The sequence below is a fragment of the Aedes albopictus genome, chromosome 1, assembly GCF_035046485.1.
Source record: "Aedes albopictus strain Foshan chromosome 1, AalbF5, whole genome shotgun sequence".
In the NCBI taxonomy this organism is placed as follows: Eukaryota; Metazoa; Arthropoda; class Insecta; order Diptera; family Culicidae; genus Aedes; species Aedes albopictus.
The window spans coordinates 21,003,032-21,025,573 of NC_085136.1; the positions used below are offsets into that span (position 1 = coordinate 21,003,032).

At 42.9% G+C, this 22,542-nt stretch overlaps 1 protein-coding gene across 3 annotated transcripts in view; it reads right to left on the minus strand.

Annotated features, from left to right (window-relative positions):
* Window positions 1-20,823, minus strand: part of LOC109433622 (mucin-5AC) — an 87,552-nt gene extending 66,729 nt beyond the window's left edge. For all 3 annotated transcript variants that reach the window (XR_002135707.3, XM_019710062.3, XM_019710061.3), the window contains exon 1: window positions 19,577-20,823. The gene's annotated coding sequence lies outside the window, so the exon portion shown is untranslated. The remainder of the gene's footprint in view (window positions 1-19,576) is intronic.
* Window positions 20,824-22,542: the final 1,719 nt, after the last annotated feature.

A 22,542-nucleotide genomic window follows, 5' to 3' on the forward strand; every position in this document is an offset into this window, starting at 1 on the left:
CGTTTGACGTCTTGATTGGTGGAAGCTTACCCTCGGAACAGGTTATCCATATTTCTATTCTTAACTTGCAACTACACGGCTGGCTTGTAGAAGGGGGGTTCGTGCAGCCCCAGGACTCCTTCTCCTGCGTTTTATTGCTGCTTGTCTCCAACCTGGGGAACGTCGTACACTCGCCAAATCACACTTGACCTTGTTATCCCACCTTATCCGTTGTGCTTCACGTCGACTCGTACCGAATTACTCGCGAACATATTCTTTTTGGAGTTGCTATTCGGCATTCTTGCATCACGCCCTGTCCACCGTTTCCTTCCGACGTTGACAACCTTTTGGGACACGTCCCAGAGGGTGTCCTCCCATAACCTATCCTAGACTGTGGTGACTGAAGACCTACACAAGGTCGCAACCCCTGCTCTTTTCAATTCAGGACAGGCCGACCTTTCCAGGCCCATCTTTCCCAGCTTTCTGGGACGTTTGGCTTGTGTCCTACTTACTGGCGTTATTGCCGTTCATCTTCGGAATCAACCTGCTGAACTTGCAAGCGTTGCCTGGTAACTCCTCACCTAACGGCTGCTTCGCACACTTCTGACACTGGCACTGCTGCGATTGCTTGACGTAAGCAATCGCGTCTGGCGTACTCTTTTGGCTATCCACGAATGCGGAAGCCTTAGTCTGGGTAGAGTCCGGCACTTCATGTTTCACGGGCTCTGCTACTGCTGCTGCAGTTGTAATGAGTTTTACTCTTCGGGATATCCACGAATGCTCGCGCAGTCATTATGAGTTTATAATGGTCCTGCTTGGCCGTCATCGTCAACTTTCGAAGTCTCAGAGCGGCATGCTTGCGATCCTTGTTGATGTTCGATTTCGAGGATGCAAAGTCAATGACAAAGTCAAGCTGCTGCGCAGCCATCTCTTTGGCAGACAGCCATCTCTGATCTTGTTAATGGCCCTCATGACCTCTTCCGTCCTGAAAGCCAGGAAGAAATGGGGTTTCCTACCCTGGCGCTTCATAGCTACCTCTTCCTGATTCTGCTCTCCTTAGGGCAGACATAGCTAATCCACTCATACCGCTACTAACTGTATTTGTTGTTTGATTATCCTTCAAGCTCATATTGAAATCCCACGAGCAACATGGGAAAGTGAAATGAAAGACACGTCTGAACCATACATTAACGCGGTAAGTGACAAATAAACGCGGTGTATTCCTAGGTTCCCACCGGATCCGTTAGACATTGAGCAGCTTTTTCTTCCCCTTGTCCAGTCATTCCTCAGTAAGTGTCGCTTCACACCTTAAATTGGCGTTACCCTGTGTGATGCACTTATACCACCGGAACGAGTGATCCGTAGCAACTGTACAACAACGATGCGTCCCCTCTAGTAGAACTGAACTGCTGGAGTTTAGTGAAGGCAGTCATCAAAGACGCAGCCGCAAGCACCATCGGGTACCTAGAAAGGAATCGGTACCGAATGAATGTTTCGACGAAGAGTGCTGAGCAATTTTGGCATAAAAGAACACAACGTGGGCGGTAATGCTGCAGCAAGGAACCCGGTAGAATGTAGAACGATCCAAATTGAACAGGAAACAGTAGAAACGCTTTTTTTTGGAGAAAAACCGCCGCCTGGAAGAATCGGACTGCGAGTAAATGGAACTGCCGTGCCAGAAGATCAACGCAATGACTTCGTACCACGAGTCGAAATATGCGGGGATGAGTACGAGAGCCTCTTGACGGACAGCCATGAGGTGTTTGAAACCCAAGCAACACACATGTTATATATTAGTTGCGACAGCGCAAGTTTTGGTTGTATCGAAGTTTATTTTACGTAATTCTAACAATGTGTTGGAATAACATCAAATATACTTCTATACAACCAAAACTTGCGCTGTCGTAACTAATATATAACATGTGTGTTGCTTGGGAAGGTGGAAGGAGCAGTTCAATGAACACCTGAATGGCGTGGATAACGTACGACTCGTGCTGTAAAAATCATCATTTTGCAACTCGTTGTATAAATAACTATTGGATGTGCTAAAACCATTAAATATCAGTGTGGAGCCTACGTAAGGGTTTTTGGGATGAGAAAAGGTTTGAGAAATCTCCATACAAAAAATATTTAGAGTTTCATACAAAAAATCTTACAAAAGGGGTGAGGAGGTGTCGAAAAATCGTGAAATTTGCCTCACGTAATAAATAGACAGCCCCTATGAGGATTTCAAGGTTTCCGTTTTTGCTAAAACAGCTCTTATCTACCAATTTTTCAAATTTCGGAAGTTCTACAAATGGCCACGACCTACCCAGTTATGAATAATCTTCCAATAACGGCGATCGCCATATAATGACTCCCCGTGCGTCGTGAAGCCAGCAAACCGATTAATCCTCGCACCGGGAAAGGTTCATTTAGTAGTAGGTATGAGGACCCACACAAAGCGTATGCTAACAAGCCGTGGGCGTCATTAGTCACCAGCCACCACACACTGTATCCGATACACGTCCATGGAGGCAAACGCGTACTCAACTCAACTCAACTCAACTCATATGAAGAGTGTGGAGCGGAGGCGTACTACTATACCTACTGCTGTTATGCATGTTTTCAATTACGGTCCGATTCGGCTTGAATGAAACTAATAATACCGTCAAGGCACCATTCACCGTGGATCTAAGAGGATTCGGGGCAAATAAGGGCTGTCATTTGACACCAGTCTTATAAACATTGTTGGTGCCGCTTTTAATTGCCTTCATTATAGGTTAAAATTAAAGCAATATCCACAGAAGTAGAAAAATTTTCACAAAATTGGGTGATATAGTACAATTAGTAAAGGGTAGTACGGTCGCCTAATTCCGTGGTAGGTCACCATTCACCGTGGTAGTAGGGACCCATTCACCGTGTATGAGAAATTTTATTCTACTTTGTTTAAAAATGATCAAAACAACCCAGCCAAGGGATTTTTTTTCTTTTACATTAATTTCAAGTAATAACTTGCAAGATTTTATAGGAAAACGAATGTTTAAATTTTCGATTTTTTCTAGATATATCGGACAATATGGGGCACGGTGAATGGAGACCATTGATTTTTTGGGTACCCATTTACCGTGCCTTTTTGTTTCAATTAAAAAGTACGAGTAATCGTACTTTCCTATTAAACTTACTTCGGTAATGCAAAATACATACCTGATATGTGAATTTAATTGCTTCTTGGTGGAATAAAAACGTTACTACATTTAGTTTATCGCTTAAATCACCTTAGCGCAGTTTTCGTTTTTTCACTATGAATGCAGTGAACGAGCAGAAACCCGCTTCATGTAAACACACTTCAGTGTCAAAATGATATTTTTAAATGTTTTTAATGAGCGTTTCGACATGGTAACAGCACATTAGTGTTGTATTGGTGAATTTGAAGGGAAATTGTCATACATTCAATCATAAAATGGAAATAATGAAAAAATATTCGAAGGCACACGGTGAATGGAGCCCCCACGGTGAATGGCGCCTTGACGGTAGTTCTAGTTCAACGCCTCTGTATCGCGGCAAGACATCATCATCATCAGCAAGCAGCACCACCATCAGCTACCTATGTACATTTTACAGTAGGTAAGGTACAACAGCAACCAAATCTTGAAACAATGACGACGGCGATTTTGATGCGATGCTGACGGGCGGCTGTCATCGCGCTGCACCCTGCTCGATTCCATTTTCAGTGATCTCACTTTTTGTACTTCTTGTTTTCATTACGACCCAATCAGAATAGATCCTGCACCTCAATTTAGTGTTCTAGGAAATACTCCATTTGGCATAATGGTTGTCTGGCAGAAAGTCAGTTCTCGAGCTACTTTTTGATGACCAAGTAGTTTTGATAAAGGTTTTGAGAACCGTCATAAACTCTAATAACTTTTATTTTTGTTTTATGGTGGTTCTAAAAACCTCTTCTAGTATATTTGACTAAAAAAATGCCACTTAGGTTATGTTATTTCTTCTCTTATTAATCGCTCTTCATATTATACCAATCGATACTTATGCCAAACGGCATTGGAGTACCCCCCGGTTATATAAAAACTTCCGTAGTTACAAACTGGAAACTTTCTATGCCATAATTGTTATTTTTGAATATTTTATTGATTATAAATACAAAATGTATAGTTATTATATATTCTAGGTTCTCAAAACCTCTAAAAGACTAATTGGTCATCAAAATGTAACTTGGGAGCTGATTTTATGCCAGACAACCGTTATGTCAAATGGGGTACTCCCTAACGCTGAGCAAAAGCAGACACCAGCATTTGCATCGGTTTAAGAACTTCAATTTCGTTACTATATACATGATTACAAGCGCGAGCGTGTTTTCTTGCCATTTGTAAAACACGTCGAAATGTCACACCGGAAAGGGTTCAGTGCTGCAACTTAGTGACCTGTCTGCAATCTCATTCCATCGCATCGTTTTACAAATTCCTACGATCACAAGTCAGACAACCCGACCGATGGATGTTGGCGAAAATCTTGCCCATCACCAGAGTCGGTATTGCCCGCGCTAATTTGAAACTGAAACCATGAGTCTTTTTTCGCGTTTTTTTTTTCAGCAAAAAAACGCAGGCCTTCTCTAATGACTTGCGGCAATAGTTATGAACGGTAGGTAAAAGCAAATCAATGACCAAAACGGCAACAACAACCATCAGTGCGGGATCAGCGTGACTTGTTGTATTCCTACTTATCGAATTGATTAACAGAGCAAACAAAACTTGTTGACGATGATCCGCCAAAACCACCACATACCTATAAGGCTCAAGCATTCGTCATCATTTTTCGGTAATAGAAAAGCAGTTTTTTCGTTGAAAATCAAAACAATGACCACGAAAATGTATTCACTGTATTACATTGCTCATGTAGAATGCAGTGAATCTATTTTCGTTGCAAAAATGTTTGATTTGAACGAAAAAACTGCTTTCAAATGTTTGATGATGACGATGATTTCAATGACGAATGGTTCAACGATAAGGAGGCGAAGAGAAGTTTGCAGGCAGGCGTTGACCGACAGACCGACCGAATCTCTCCAAGCGAACCGAAGAAGATAAATATTGTGACTCTTATGTGGCGGCGGTGGTTCTTAAACGGGAGGTTGCGGTTCATCAAATCCAAGCCAACCAAGAAAATTCATACAAAACTTCTTCCGAAGTTCGTTTAATAGTTTCTGTTAGATATGGCCGTAGATCGATTAAGGTAAAACACTTCTGATTGGTTTAAGGTTCTGATAACGAATGAACAATTTATTAATGGATGTCATAGATTATAACCCGAGCAGAAGAGAATAGCAAAATAATAACTACAAAATAACATAACCTGTTTTTATATCTTGTTTTGTTATTATTAACTTATCAAGGAATTACTTTTCCGTAACATGTTTTGTTGGCAAACTTATTTTGTTATAATTCAGCTATTGATATGCACCCATTAAACAACATTTAAATAACATGTTTTGTTATGGAGCAAACTATTTTTTTTATTCTTGATCACTTAACCTAATTTACAGCTCTATTGTCTACTAGGGCACTACGTGAGCGATTTCATTTGACAGCTGCACTTCCATTTTGTACAGCACCTATATGTATTCTATTCTATTCTACTATATCGAAATGGTTGCCTTTCTGCTGCTTTCACTTTTCTACTCTATGGTAGAATGAAGAGCACAAGGCTGATGATTCCTTTCCGGTCCGATTGGGGGTCCATTATGAGTAGCAGTTCGTCGATGTCCAGGTATCGGGGTCCGTTTGAGCCTTGGGGCTCAGAAGAGGGTCAGTGTCAGTCGCTCTCGGGAGAAGAGCAACTGACTAAAAATTGCGAGTGCCGGGGCTGGAAATCAAACCCATGACCATCCGCATATGAAGCGAACGTGTGACCAACTACGCCACGAGCCCCGACAAGTAAACTAAGTTATTATTATGATATTGAGAGTGTACAAATATTTGATAAACAATATCACAACAATAGCAAGTTTTTAAATTGTAACTACAACATTGGAGACTTATGTTCTTTACAACATTCCGTACATATTATCTTATTATTCTAATTATTATTCTTGTCAGTTTAATATTTTATGAAAACTTCGACCATTATGTCCTGTTTTTTTATTATTTTTTGTATCCAGTTGCATATAGTTGTATCCATTCCATAGAAAATCTCAGAATATTGTAATACTTGGTGGATTAGTAGTTCCTCGGAAATAGTTAGACTCATATGTTATAATTCGCAATTAAGATAGCTCTATCTAAAGGGTGGTCCAAAAAAAATTGCTTTTGGTTTGTTATCAATAACTTTTGAACATCAAAATTTGTTATTCAAATATTTTCCATATTCATTGTTATTAAGTTGTTATTGACACAAGCAAAACATGTTATTAAATTGGTCTTCCAGGAACATTTTTTTGTTATGATATTTGTTATTTTGCCGTTTATGACACGCAAGTTTATTACATAATATGTTATGTTAATAACATTAAAATAACTGATTTCATTACTCAGTTATTTTGCCAAAATAACGAATTTTGTTATGCGATTGTTGTTCTTTTCTGCTCGGGAAAAGTCATGGCTTGCTTGTTCCTAGCTTGTTGCTATCTCCCACACTGCTCCTCGACGGTAGACCTGCAGCCTCCCGGAACAGTTTCAGCTTCACGGCTTGAAGTGGCTTGGTCAGCATGTCCGCCACCTTTTCTCCCGTCGGGCAGTACCGAAGTTCGATTTCGCCGTTCTGCTGCAGTTCCCGGACATAGTGATACTTTGTTTCGATGTGTTTCGATCGTCGTCCCACGGAAGGTGAACTTGATTGTTTGAAACATCCTTGGTTGTCTTCAAACACGATCACCGGACTTGGAATCTCCACGGAAAAATCTTCAAGTATGCGTTGAACCCACCGGAATTCTTGGCAGCATTCAGTTAGTGCGACATATTCGGCCTCTGTACTACTCAAAGTCATACACGTTTGTGTGGAGCGGATCTGGTTGGATGGTTAGAACACTTGACTATCACGCCGATGACCTGGGATCGAATACCACTCCCGACAAACTCATAAAATGTAAGTTCTTCCTTCGGAAGGGCAGTAAAACGTGGGTCCCGAGATGAACTAGCCCAGGGCTAAAATTTCTCGTTAATCCAGATAAAAAAAATGCTTTCTGGCACTCCAGCTAGTTGATCCTCTGGCAAACCGAAACAGGAATCCAGAGGTTGATTTTATGTCTCTTGAATCGCCGGCCCAGTAAGCGTAAACGTAGATATGCAACGGAGAGTCATCCACACCCAGTACCAGCTCGTAGTCCATCGTCTCCTTGAGGTACCGTAGTACTATTTTGGCATCAATCCAGTCGGCTTGAGTCCTCCTCCTTCGTTTGGATGTGGCCGGGGCTCAGGATAATTTTGGATGATTTTGCATCTTGCATTCCAAAACGTTGAAGTAGCTTATTCATGTATGTTTTTGCTCCAGGGATACTCCTTGGTTTGTTCTTTGAATTGCGATGCCGAGAAAATGGCGAATGTGTTCCAAGGATGTAACTTCAAAGTTTTGATTCAGTGTTCAAAATCCTGAGAGGATTCTGCTTCAGAATTCTGAGAGGATTCTGCTTCAGAACCCAGAGAGGATTCTGCTTCAGAATCCGGAGAGGACTCTGCTTCAGAATCCGGAGAGGACTCTGCTTCAGAATCCTGAGAGGATTCTGCTTCAGAATCCTGAGAGGATTCTGCTTCAAAAATCCTGAGAGGATTCTGCTTCAGAATCCTGAGAGGATTCTGCTTCAGAATCCTGAGAGGATTCTGCTTCAGAATCCTGAGAGGATTCTGCTTCAGAATCCTGAGAGTATTCTGCTTCAAAAATCCTGAGGATTCTGCTTCAGAATCCTGAGAGGATTCTGCTTCAGAATCCTGAGAGAATTCTGCTTCAGAATCCTGAGAGGATTCTTCTTTATAATCCTGGGAGGATTTCGCTTCAGAATCCTGAGAGGATTCTGCTTCAGAATCCTGAGAGGATTCTGCTTCAGAATCCTGAGAGGATTCTGCTTCAGAATCCTGAGAGGATTCTGCTTCAGAATCCTGAGAGGATTCTGCTTCAGAATCCTGAGAGGATTCTGCTTCAGAATCCTGAGAGGATTCTGCTTCAGAATCCTGAGAGGATTCTGCTTCAGAATCCTGAGAGGATTCTGCTTCAGAATCCTGAGAGGATTCTGCTTCAGAATCCTGAGAGGATTCTGCTTCAGAATCCTGAGAGGATTCTTCTTTATAATCCTGGGAGGATTTCGCTTCAGAATCCTGAGAGGATTCTGCTTCAGAATCCTGAGAGGATTCTGCTTCAGAATCCTGAGAGGATTCTGCTTCAGAATCCTGAGAGGATTCTGCTTCAGAATCCTGAGAGGATTCTGCTTCAGAATCCTGAGAGGATTCTGCTTCAGAATCCTGAGAGGATTCTGCTTCAGAATCCTGAGAGGATTCTGCTTCAGAATCCTGAGAGGATTCTGCTTCAGAATCCTGAGAGGATTCTGCTTCAGAATCCTGAGAGGATTCTGCTTCAGAATCCTGAGAGGATTCTGCTTCAGAATCCTGAAAGGATTCTGCTTCAGAATCCTGAAAGGATTCTGCTTCAGAATCCTGAAAGGATTCTGCTTCAGAATCCTGAAAGGATTCTGCTTCAGAATCCTGAAAGGATTCTGCTTCAGAATCCTGAAAGGATTCTGCTTCAGAATCCTGAAAGGATTGTGCTTCAGAATCCTGAAAGGATTCTGCTTCAGAATCCTGAGAGGATTCTTCTTTATAATCCTGGGAGGATTTCGCTTCAGAATCCTGAGAGGATTCTGCTTCAGAATCCTGAGAGGATTCTGCTTCAGAATCCTGAGAGGATTCTTCTTTATAATCCTGGGAGGATTTCGCTTCAGAATCCTGAGAGGATTCTGCTTCAGAATCCTGAGAGGATTTCGCTTCAGAATCCTGAGAGGATTCTGCTTCAGAATCCTGAGAGGATTCTGCTTCAGAATCCTGAGAGGATTCTGCTTCAGAATCCTGAGAGGATTCTGCTTCAGAATCCTGAGAGGATTCTGCTTCAGAATCCTGAGAGGATTCTGCTTCAGAATCCTGAGAGGATTCTGCTTCAGAATCCTGAGAGGATTCTGCTTCAGAATCCTGAGAGGATTCTGCTTCAGAATCCTGAGAGGATTCTGCTTCAGAATCCTGAGAGGATTCTGCTTCAGAATCCTGAGAGGATTCTGCTTCAGAATTCTGAGAGGATTCTTCTTTATAATCCTGGGAGGATTTCGCTTCAGAATCCTGAGAGGATTCTGCTTCAGAATCCTGAGAGGATTCTGCTTCAGAATCCTGAGAGGATTCTGCTTCAGAATCCTGAGAGGATTCTGCTTCAGAATCCTGAGAGGATTCTGCTTCAGAATCCTGAGAGGATTCTGCTTCAGAATCCTGAAAGGATTCTGCTTCAGAATCCTGAAAGGATTCTGCTTCAGAATCCTGAAAGGATTCTGCTTCAGAATCCTGAAAGGATTCTGCTTCAGAATCCTGAAAGGATTCTGCTTCAGAATCCTGAAAGGATTCTGCTTCAGAATCCTGAGAGGATTCTTCTTTATAATCCTGGGAGGATTTCGCTTCAGAATCCTGAGAGGATTCTGCTTCAGAATCCTGAGAGGATTCTGCTTCAGAATCCTGAGAGGATTCTTCTTTATAATCCTGGGAGGATTTCGCTTCAGAATCCTGAGAGGATTCTGCTTCAGAATCCTGAGAGGATTTCGCTTCAGAATCCTGAGAGGATTCTGCTACAGAATTCTGAGAGGATTCTGCTTCAGAATCCTGAGAGGATTCTGCTTCAGAATCCTGAGAGGATTCTGCTTCAGAATCCTGAGAGGATTCTGTTTCAGAATCCAGAGAGGATTCTACTTCAAAATCCTGAGAGGATTCTGCTTCAGAATCCTGAGAGGATTCTGTTTCAGAATCCAGAGAGGATTCTACTTCAAAATCCTGAGAGGATTCTGCTTCAGAATCCTGAGAGGATTCTGCTTCAGAATCCTGAGAGGATTCTGTTTCAGATTCCATAGGGGATTCTGCTTAAGAACCCTGAGAAGATTTTGCTTCAGAATAATTTCCTCGTACTCCGCTTCTTCCTCACAAGCCACCACGAGATCATCCACGTATACAACCGGGTAGGCGATCTTTCCACCGTTGTTTCGGATGTACAAACACGAGTCGACGGAATCGAAGATTTTGTTACACACACGGGCGGCTTGTTTCAATCCATACAGGCTTCGTCGTAGGTGACACACGAGACTCGAATCGACCTCTGATCCCGGTGGCGGCCGCATGAAAATATTTTCCTCCAATTTTCCATGCAGGCAGGCTGTCTTCACATCCGCATGCTTGATGATCATACCCTTCTGACTTGCGAGCGACAGACAGCAATTCCCGGAAGGTCATCTGCTTCACAACTGGCGCAAAAACTTCGTCATAGTCAGTCGCGTACTTTGGCGTAGATCTTTGCGCCACTAAACGTGCTTTGTAGCGGACAACGTTGCCATGTTCATCTTCTTTCCGCCTAAAAATCCACTTCGATCCAATTGCCTTCTTCCCGGGTGGTAACGTGATCATCTCCCAGGTGCAATTCTTGTTGAGTGATTTCATCTCCTCCTCAATTGCCGCTTTCCACAGGGCGCTTTCCGGTCCATTAATAGCTTCATCGTAAGTTCTCGGTTCAGGAATAAACTTCTTTGCCATGTTGATGGTTTCACTGTACCTGACCGGCGGTAATCCTCGCGTAATTCGTTCCGAGCGTCCTCTTCAGACCTCTTCAGACGTTAGCGTCTCCTCACCGGATTCGTTTTCCGATTCGCTTTCAATCTCGTCTGCTGCAACGGCTGGCACCGCCTCCAGATCACTCTCGGAAATAATCGTCAACTCGATTTCAACTACGTGGGGATTCTTCGGGTGTTGCTTGACAGCTTTCTCATTCTCCAAAAAAATGCGCATCTCGACTAAAAGTGATCTTGTCGCTCGTTGGGTCGATAAAACGGTACGCCTTGTGATGGTCCGAGTAACCTACAAACGTCATCTTCGCTGCCTACGGTTCCAGTTTTGTACGGTTCTGCGCTGGGATGTGCACGTACGCTTGATAACCAAAAACGTGCAGGTGGTTAACGTCGGGTATCGACCGCCTTGGCCCAATAGCGGTAGCTCATTCCAGCGTCCAGTAACATGCATCTTGCCATTTCAACCAGGGTTCGATTTTTCCGCTCTGCAACGCCATTTTGCTGTGGCGTGTAGACGGTGGTGTATTGCGGTGTTATTCCCTTCTCTTAGTAGAATCTCTGCATACTCTTGGATATTTGCGCTTCAGTCGGCTATCTTCGTGGATTGTGGTCTGGTGTGGTGCGGAAAAGGCAATCAGGCCATCTTATCTGCTAGGCAATACTCGCAATCTTCCGGGATGGAGCAGTCTTCAATGGACAGGCCAGTCGTGAGCCCCTCGCGAACCATGCGTTGAATTCACCAGGGTGCGAGGCCGCCATTTTTAAGAATCCAACATCTTGTATGTAAACATTTGTGTATCCACCAAAGAATCCATTGTGGATACACGATAGATGTTGGCTCCTGTCAGATGCATTAGGTGGGATTGGGGCTGCCATATACGTGGTTGAATTGCTTCCACATCACGATGTCCAAGTCTTCGGTGCCAGTTATGTAAACAATTCTTCGGACGTTGTTCCGCAACCGCCATCGCATTGCCCTTCGAAACTTGCAGGTTGTAGAGGCCGCCTCGTCTGGCAGCCACCGCAGCTACAAAGTTGTTGTGCGCGATAGAACATTCCTTGGCAGTGAATCTGACCTCCGCACCCTTGTCGGCCAGTTGACCAACCGATATCAAATTCGCGTCGAGTTCTGGAACATGGAGCACGTCCGGCAATGTGATAACCGTTTCCTTACCATTTTTGTTTCGTCAGCGCAGTTTTCCCTTTCCTCTTGCGGCTACTTTAGTTACTCGACCATCAGCTAGTGTTACGGACATGTTTGATACGGGTTTGATGTCTTCGAAAAAATCTTCAGCGCTACACATGTGGCTGGATGCCCCGGAGTCTACGATCCATTCCTTCATCGCAGGACGCTCCTGAACTGTGGGTGGGACAGTCGAAGAAGCAGCAACAAACGCAAAATCTGCCGGATCATTCTCCTTAACGGCTCTAGCTCTTTGTTTGAACATCGGTGGTTTCGATTTGAACTTGCGCTTTTCATCCGTCTTCTGATTCAGCAAACGACACTCTCTTTTTACATGACCGGCTTTCTGGCAGTGATAGCAGATGATACTCTTGGGTCCAACTTCGGCACGCAGCATGGTTTCCGCGCGACCGGATTTGTCACTTCGCTTCAGACATTCATCCAGTAACTTATGCTTGATTACGTCCATCGCCAGTTCGTCCTCCGGGCGGCTCTCCAAATCCGTGGTTGGCGCTTCAAATGATGATAGAAGTCTTCTCAGAACCAACACTACTGTCAGGGTTGCCCCGTGCTCCAATCCCGCGTTCATCAGCCTTTGGAACATGACTTCCATTTCATGAAGGTGGTTCTCCATATCGTCCACATCGGTGTACGTCAGATTGCAGATCTTTAAAAAAAAAAACTGCACTTCCTGATCAACGATTGCTGCATGATCCCAACGAATAACGAAATTGTTCCCTGGGTCTTGGCATCTCCATTCTTCCAGGCTTCGGTGACGGGAACCTGCGGAGCAGTCATGGCAAACTTCCAACGCTCTTCCCGCATCAGCAAACTCTTGACCTGGAAACTCAAATTTTCATAATTCTCGCTTCCTAGCCTCTCGATTCCAAATGTGTCCATCTTGATAGCTTCCGGCAAATCCAATTGCGGCGGACTCTTCACCGGACTTGAAATTCGACTTCAATATTCTCCAAATTCACAGCTGGCCCATAACCTGTTGGATATGGCCGTAGATCGATTAAGGTAAAACACGTATGATTGGTTTAAGGTTCAGATAACGAATGAACATTTTATTAATGGCTGTCATAGATTATAAAAGTCATGGCTTGCTTGTTCCTAGCTTGTCGCTATCTCCCACACATTTGAGATCGTTCCAGGCCAAACTGTTGCAGCACTTGATCCAGCTTACCATTTCATACACGGCTTGATTGTTTTAGACCGTATAAGGATTTCTTCTCATTCGTAACTGTAAACCCTTCTGGTTGGTCCGCTGCCCAATTCGTCTTGCAGAAATACGGTAACTACATCTATCTGATCCACATCCATCGCCACCGCCATCAAATACCGAATTGATGCATAAAAACTACAGGCGCATATACTTATTCTTCATAAGTGAATCCAGGCAATTAGGAATATATGTACATATGTACCTGTTAGCCATGTATTGTGTTGTTCTAAACTTCCATCAGACCATCGCTTGATTGCGTACTTATTTTTAGCCTCATTGACCAGGATTCGTTAACGTCCACGTCTGGTTTTCACTCAATAACGCCATCTCGTTCTGCATCACCTTGATCCAGCATTCACGATCAGGTCACCGCATGACCTCGTCGTAGTTCTGCGGAACGTCTTCCACAAGTATCGTCGTCGGAGTAAGTCGCCAGTAAAAGAAAAAGGGTAATAAGCTCAGATACTTGCCTGGACAAGTGCACTCCTGACCGCTGAACTTCAACCCATATTTGCTCATATCAACTGGTCTTTATTGTTGCGGTGGGAGCACGGGATATCGACAGGATGGCATCCTTAAGTCTTCGACGGACGTCTTCAACGTTTCGGTACCAGAAGATTCAACATAGTCATTGTCTTCTTCTTCTTCTTTATGGCTCTACGTCCCCACTGGGATTTGGCCTGTCTCGCTTCAACTTAGTGTTCTTTGAGCACTTCCACAGTTATTAATTGAAGGGCTTTCTTTGCCTGCTATTGCATGAATAAGTATATTGTGAGGCAAGCACAATGATACACTAGTCGAGAAAATTTTCCCGACCGAAACGGGAATCGAGCCCGGCGTCTCCGGATTGGCGATCCATAGCCTTAACTACTAGGCTAACTGGAGACTTTACTGCTCTTGCATTTCCTCCCTGTTTTCGCGGTACGGGTTGTATTCGTTTACTGAAACCCACTTTCGCACCACAACTTCATCCAGGGCTCTCTCCTGGCGTTGTCTTCAGATAATTGTAGGTAAGCGAAAAGATAACTGTGCGCCAATACCAAATATTCCGATTCCAACACGGTTGCCCCGTTTGGATCTATCTGTACAGAAAGTGTCTGCAATCCTGTAACCTATAGCCGTTCAAGAAAAAGCCTCTGATCGTCTTGGCTACGACATGTACTTTCCTCAATTCTTCTGGGCTGAGCACCTCGAGTACGGCGGACTTTCTGTTTGCGGAAAGTTCTTCAGCATCGGATACGCTATGCCATCCGGTCCGGCTGATTTCCCCTTTGCCCTTTTGAGAGCGTATTCGAGTTCGATGAGGGTAAATGGAGGGCCGCGTGGTTTGAAAGGACAACCAATTCTACTCTAGGAGTCCGAACAACTTCATACTGTTCCTCCAGTATACAGTTCCTAAAAATGACTTCAGTAAATTCTCGGTTAAAAACTGCTTCAAAACTTAATGTGAAAATTCGATTGTTGTCTAGGAGTTCCTCCAGAACTTCATCCCAAAAGTTTTGCTGATAAGGAGTTCTTCTCAAAGTTTCCCGGCAATTCATCCAAAAGTTTTATTTTTTCAGTGATTCCTACTGGGCTTCCTGCAAGAATTTATTCAGAAAAGAGGTTCCTCTAAGAAATCCTAATCCTGTATAATTTCGCTTGACGATCTCTTGTCATGCGTTGAGAAGCTTTTTCTTTTACTGGATTCCTAAAGGAGTTCCTTCTCCGGAGGTTTCTTCTTAAATTCCTCCAGTAGTTTCAAAGGCTTCCACTGATAATTCATCCATGAGTTTCTTCTGGTGTTCCACCAGCAAATCCATTTGTAATTCCAGTAAGAGTGCTTCATATATTCGTTAAATTAATGTTATAGGACTTTTCTATGAAATTCTTCTGGTATTTCTCGAGGTTTTTTTATTAGCCTTCTCCAAGAGTGTTCAAGGATTCTTCCATGTAATCTCGTAGTATTCTTGCTTTCTTTGGAATTCCTCAGGGAATTTATTCTGAAGTTCGTTCAAGTATTTCCATGGATATCTTTTTTTAGCAAATCTTTTGTCGTTCCAAGAGATGTTTCTTCTGGGGTCGGGCTTGGTGGTCTAGTGGCTACCGCTTCTGATTTATATGCAGAAGGTCCCGGGTTCAATCCCTGGCCCGTCCCTTTCCTCCTACTTTGTATCTTTCTATATACTTTCTCTCTGCTCTCTACATATACAACTCATGTATATAAACATGTTCATAGCCGTCGCTAGAACAGAAACGGGTTGAAAAAGCCGTTTCCCTTTCTTCCAAACTTTCACAGCACAGTGTCACAATCCTATTAGAAAACGCCTACAAGTTATGCAATCAAGCGAATTGTGCGGCACATCTTCAAAATAATAAAAACACACAATTCTATCACCTTCCCCTGGTATCCACACACCAATGTGTGAACCTTCTGCCAACCAATTCCCACCAACACTCCAACATCCGCATGAATTTGTGCTGGCGCAGAGGTATATTCAGCCAGATGTGGATACAAACGATTGCAATCATCACTTCCTTACCCCTTCCCCACATTGACCTGCACCCTGACGTGGCAGGCGCCATTGTCGCCTAGAAATAGAAGATCACCATCGCTCACACACTGAAGATGCCTGCTAGTCCCCGGCAGTTATCTCATTGGTCCTTGTGTGAGTGTAGCTGGTCTGGCGATACTGGAGTTGCATCCACGGGCGGTCAATCACGCTCAAGCTCAATCTCAAGCTCCAAGAGATGTTTCTTCTGGGATTATGAAAACTTGAAATTTGATTGACCGCCCGCAGTTGCTACTCCAGTATTGCCAAATTGAGCCACACTCACACAAGGAACCAATGAGATAGCTGCTTGGGACTACAGGCATCTTCGGTGTGTCGAGTGTTGGTGGCTTTCTATTTTTACGCGAGAATAGCGCCTGCTCCGTCTGGTTGCGGAGAAGAGGAGGGAAGTGATGATTGCAATCGCTTGTTGCCAAGAGGCCGTTTAGTCCTTTGCGCCTGCGGATGTCGGAGTGTTGGTGGGAAATGTTTATTTTTGGCACAGAGTTCACGCATTGGTGCATCGATGCCAGGCGTATGATAGAATTGTGTGAAGATTACTGTGAAGCGGCACTGTTCGGTTGGTTGCATAACTTGTATGCGTTTTATGAGAGATTGACACTGTGCTGTGATGAAAGTCGGAAGGACAGGAAAACTGCATTTTATCAAATTGGTTTCCGGTTCTAGTGAGGGCTACGAATATTTGTATTTGTATTCTTCCGGAGTTCTACAGAAAAATCCATCAGGAAGTTTTCCAAGGATTCTCGAGAAGTTCTTTGGAAGTTATATAAAAAGTAATAATTTTCTTCTGAGATACCTCCAGTAATGCTTCCACTGATTCAGAAGTATCTTATGAAATACCTTAAGTAAATCTCATTGTTGTAATTACGAAATCACTTGTAATTACTTCAGAAAGAAATTCCGCATGTTTATTTCTTGGAATTCGATGAAAAGAGTTTATTCGGATACCTAAGAGAGAGTTCCGGATTCCTGGATTTTCTCCAGTTGTTCTTGCTGACATTTCTTCAGGAGATTATTCTAGATGCTCCTACGGCGGTTCCTTCAGAAGTTTTTCCCTAGAATTTCCTTCTGAGATTCACCCAGACGTTGCTACTGGTATTTCTAAGATATTCTTCAGGGGGATTCCTCCAAGATGCTTGCATCCAGAAATTCCATCTGAGATTCTTCAGTGGACACATTCATTTTATGGGGTTCCCCCAGAAGTTTTTCCTGAAATTCCTGTTTTTTTCTTCTGTTTTCATAGAACTCCTTCAGGCATTCATGATGAAATTGTTCGTGCAGAGATTACTCCAGTAATTTCTTCAAGCATTTCTCTAGAAATTCATACTATGATATCGCTCGGGATTCTTCTAGGAGATTTCTATTAGGATCCTCTCAACTGGGATTCCTGGAGGAAGGCTAAGAGGAGTTCCAGCAGGAATTTCTTGAGACATATCTGGAGAAATTCCTGGAAAATCACCAACGAAATTCTTAAAAGAATCCTAAGAAGACTGCTTGGAATAATCCCAGCAAGAATGCCAACAGATACCCCTAGATGTATCACATTAAGAATTTCTGGAGGTGTCCTAGGATGAATTGCTGGAAGCAGAAACTGCTTGTGAAATCCTAGATGGAGTTCCTGGATGAAGGCTAAGAAGAGTTTCTGGATTAATTCCATAAGGAGTTTCTGTAGGAATCTCTGGATAAAATCTGAGGGAATTTCTGGAGGAATCACAGACGACATTTCTAGAAGAGCCCTAGGAAGATTTCTTTGAATCTGAATTTCTTTGATCCCAGCAAAATTTCTTGAAGCAAATCCATGAGAAATATCTAGAAAAAGCTCTTGAATAGTTTCAGAAGGTAGGTATTATAGTAGACATTTCAGGAATTTCTATAGAAAACATAGGAAAATGAATCTCTACAAAAAAAATCTAGAGAAACTCCATCAGGAATTCCTGAATGAATCCTAAGGGAAATTCCTGGAGGAAATAGCTGGAAGAATCCCTAAATGAATACGTAGAGAAATCCTTGGAAGAATTGGTAGAAGTATTCTGGAGCAATCCATGTAGCCGTCCTTGAAGGAAGCGAAGGAGGAATTCCTGTAGGAATCCCAGGAAGATTCCCCGGAAGAATTCCAAAAATCCCAGGAAAAATCCCTAGAAGCATTCATAGAGGTACCACATTTCTTAGAACTTCTGGTGGATTTCTAGGAGGAAGTCCTGGAAGAACCGCAGTAGGAAATTGCTGGAGAAATCCTAGCAGGAAATCTTGGAGGAAGACCAATCCGTTAAGGAATTTCTAAAAGAAGCCCAAGGTAAAATCTCTGAAAGAATTTCCGGAGGACTCACCGGAAGAACTTCTGAAAGAATGTCAGAAAGATTGCCTCCCAGCAAGAATTCCCCTTAGGAATACAAAAACGAAGCCCAAAAAGGAATCCCTAGGAGAATTTCGGAAGATATTATAGTAGGAATTTAAAGTGAAATCCTAGGAGGAAATGTTTGAGAAATTTCTACAGGAATTCTAGAGAAAGTACATCAGGAATGCATGCAGGAATCTTAAAAGAAGTTCCTTGGATAAATACCCGGATAAACACCTAAAGAAATCCCTTGGCGAAATGGTAGAGATATTCAGGAGGAATCCATGGGGGAGCCTCTGAAGGAATCACATCAGGAATATCTGGATAAATCCCAGGACGATTGTCCGGAAGAATTCCAGGAGAAATCTCTAGACGATTTTTAGAACAATTCCTGGAGGTAAAATAGTCAGAAGTCTGGGGGAATCCTAGGAGAAATTGCTAGAAAAACCGCAGGAAGGATTGCCTGAGAAATCCTAACTAGAATTCCTGGCGGAAGACCAAAACGGAGCTTCTGAAAGATTCTTATAAGGGATTTCAGAGAGTCATGAATAGAATCTCTGGAGAAATTTCTGGTTGAGTCCTTGAAGAAATCTCTAGAAGCATCAACAAAAGATTTTCTGGAAGAATCCTAAGAAGATTACCAGGAAAATTCCCAAGAAGAACGCTAGGAGAAATTACAAGAGGCATCGCCAGAAGGATTCCTGGAGGCACCATAGTCACAATTTCTGGAAGAGCACTAGGAGAAATTTCTGGAAGGAGAACCGCTTGAAGAATTGCTTGGAGAATCCCAGTTGCAATTTCTGGAGGAAGACTTAGATGAGCTGCTAGATCAATCCCATAGGGAATTTCTTGGGAAATCACTGGATAAAATCTCCAACGGAATTCCTGGAGGAATCATCGGAAGATCTTCTGGAACAATCCCAGAGAACTTGCCTTGTATAAATCCAGCAGGAATTCTTAGAGGTATCCATAGAAGAATTCCTGAAGGTTTTACATTAAAAATTTCTGGAGAAGTCCTAGGTGAAATTGCTGGAAGAACCTTAACAGGAAGTTTGAGAAATTCCAGCTTGAATTTCTGGAGGAACGCACAGAAGTTCCTGACTGTTGACGGTTCCGAATACTGAAACGAGCCCTAAACAAGAAGAATAAGTGCGAAAAGATATTCGTCCAGTACTTTATCCAGGTGTTTAGTCTGTAATTTCAGCTGTAATTCTTCTTGGGACATTCTGCATGAGTCCATCTGAAATTAATCAATGTTTGCGTTCTTCTATTCCTGAAATTCCTGAAATTAATTAAAAGAACAAATACTTATTCAGGTGATTTTCTTTTCAAGTCCCCTGATAATCGAATCTGATCTGTATATTTCTTTGTTTAATACATATCAAAACTCATAAGGTAATTTGTTTGGCAACTTGAGAACCCCTGGTCCCTTGTGTTTGAACATTATTTTTCTGGCTGTGCCAAATCTTCCCACACACGCTCTGCTCCATCCAAAACCAAACTGTCGTCTACCCACCTTTGGTTTGCGTCGTCGCGCGCTAGAAAATCCGTCTTTCGCTCGTCGCCGCGTTCGTCCGTCCGGCCGTCGTCTTCGCCGTATCTTTTCTGTCAGCTCCGCTCCTCCACCTACTACTTCACTGATGCTCCGCTCCCTCCGCTCGCAATTTTCAGTATTCAGCACTGCGCCTCCTTCCTTCGGATGCACAAAAACCTGTCTGCCACGTCGCCGGCTACCGGGAGCCTTTCTTCTAATCCTTGCTCGCGGACTCTCTCTCTCGTTCCTTGTTAGCACAAACTATTTGGTGGTGTCGTAAAATTGTTGATTTCCCCCCTCGCTTCGCACAGGAAAATTCCAAAACTTGTGTCGTCGCACCGCACTAGCTACTTACTGTGTTTCTTCTTCAACCACAGAATAATCGCGTAATCATTTGTCGCGCCGTCGCACCCCGTTCTCCCTGTTGTTGTTCGTCGCTCGCTCGCAGTCACAAACCGAAGCAAGCCATGCACTTCTTGGAATTCGCGGATTTTCCTTGTCTCGTTCGAATTGGAAACACCTGAGAGCTGTTACCCCATCTGGCTAACTAGATTGTTGTACACCCCAAACCCCGAGTATTGCACCTTTCTTTGTACAAGAAAATTTTCTCACTCACGCACTCTTGTTCTTCTTCGTCTCCTCGTCGTCGTCCCCCGCCCTTGCTCCTTGCCCGTTCGAGGCGCTATTTAAATTCTACAGCCGCGGCTTGGCTTTTCGCACTTTTATCTTTCTACCCCAGACACAGGCCACTACTAGTACGATCTTCCGATCCGATCTGCTACGCACTCGAACGCGCTGCGAAGCGATTCAAGACAAGTACTCGCGCCGTGTGGTGTAAATATTTTCATCTAGTAGAAGTGGGCTTGGTGGAAGAGCGTCCCTCTTTTCTTCGCTTCCATTGATTAGCCAACCATCATCAGCAGATTGCACTTCCAGCCGTCGTTCCACCGAAGCTGCGTGTGATGATTCAATCGGATTGAAATTTTCCTCGGGCGGACACTGTTCCGATAATGATTACCCTCTCCCAACTAAACTTGCAATTAGATATTCCTACTGATGCCAACCGACGACGGCGACGTTTTCCAATAATGTCGATAGAAGAACCGCGACCCGTCGGGTAAAACACCACCGAAGAGACTGTGCCTTGTCTTGTGGTCTTTTCACTTTGCTGCTCACAGTCTCGCAACCGACCGAACCGAAGTCAAAAACTACACTTACTACTCTTCTACAAGCTAGAAGAAGAACTACGCATTTTACAGTTCTCTCCCGGGGTGAGTGACGATGGAATCGAAACGGAATCCAATAGGCCAGAGGGAGATCGAACGATGGTGGCACCTTGCTCTGCCTGCCGGGCGATGAATGGGGCATTGATTTTTGTTGGTTTTCTTTTGATTCGGACGGGCATAGTCTTTTTCGACGTTGAGAGAGAATCAACACAGAGAGAGAGAAACGTCATCAGTGTCAGATTTGAAAATTTTGAAGGTGGGCGTAAGCAAGGTGTTCAGAAGGTAGGTATTATTTTTCACAAATTTCACAGGATAAGCTTGGTACGCACCTGAAACATAAAAGCAGCCAAGAAAAAATCGCTTAAAATTTGATTTAGTTAAAATTCAATACGAAAGTTATTTTGGCAGTCGAGCTTGAGAACTGAAACAGAAGATGAATAATAGAACAGAGTTGACGAAACAACGACAGTAATCGATTTGATTCAATTACCGTGCGGTAAGCCGTAATTTAGTTTGATTTTCTGAATTATTTATAATTGGGTAATTCCGAGGGGGACGACCCTTCCCGATATCCTAGATTTTAAGCTGTTTAAATAAGTAGTAAACCAGGTGTCCTAAGGACTGCAGATCCAAGAGATATGGCGGGCTAGGTATGTAGAGTGCGATGAGAGGAATACGAATGTAGGTCAACCCGGAAAGACGCAGGTCAGATCACCGTTAATCAGTGGATGAGTTCAACACTATTCTTTCTGTATTTGCGTTTAGGGGAGTTTTCTTCCCTTCTCTCATGGAAACTTGCCTTGTACCACAACCGAATTAACCCTTTATAAGGCAGTGCAACTATATTGCCACCTACTGTTTGTATTTTTTTTGTATAACAATTTATTTCGAACTTTTTTTTTGGTTTACGCAAAATTGGGATTATTAACAACACCTGGTATTTTTTTGGTACTAAACAAAGCTTTAACAAAAATTTGGGAGCCATTTGTAGTCTCAAAAATGGCTAAATTTGACCGCGTGAAGAAAATTAGCTTAAACTTATTGTAAAATTATAGATTTGGTAAATATTTTAAGAAATAATCAAATGATGGGTTGACATGAGCTGAACTACACAGTTTATATTATGGATTAAGCCCTAATCCACTCTAAAATCTCTTTTCCGGATTTTTGTCGAAGTCAAAAGAAGAAAAGTACCCTAAACGGACAGTGGCAAGAATATTGCCACCAGCGCTGGTGGCCTAAACGGGCAGTGGCAACTATATTGCCACCTCAAAAGCTCGTTTTTGGGGTAAACGGGCAGTGGCAACTATATTGTCACCTAGATCTTTGAGAATTTCTTTCAAACAAAAATTGTTTTGTACATGTAATTATGTATATAATCATTTCCATAATAGTATGCGTTGGCAACTCTTCTAGTTTTCTCGGCCTTATAAAGAGCCATTTTTAACATATGGACTGGACTGGACACTGAAACGACTTCTGATATAAGTTCGTCTTCGGTTTTTTTAATCTAACTTATAGTTAAATCAAACTTGAAAATTTTCTCATTAGTTGTTATGTAAATACATATCAAGCATAACTTTTCAATCCGACGTAACTCGAGAATGTAAACAAATCCGGGTTAACTGCTGCACGCATGATTAATAAAGCAAACTGAAGAATCCACATCACTGTTTGATGATTTATTGCTTAATTTGTTTAACTAAGCTTATTATTCAAAAC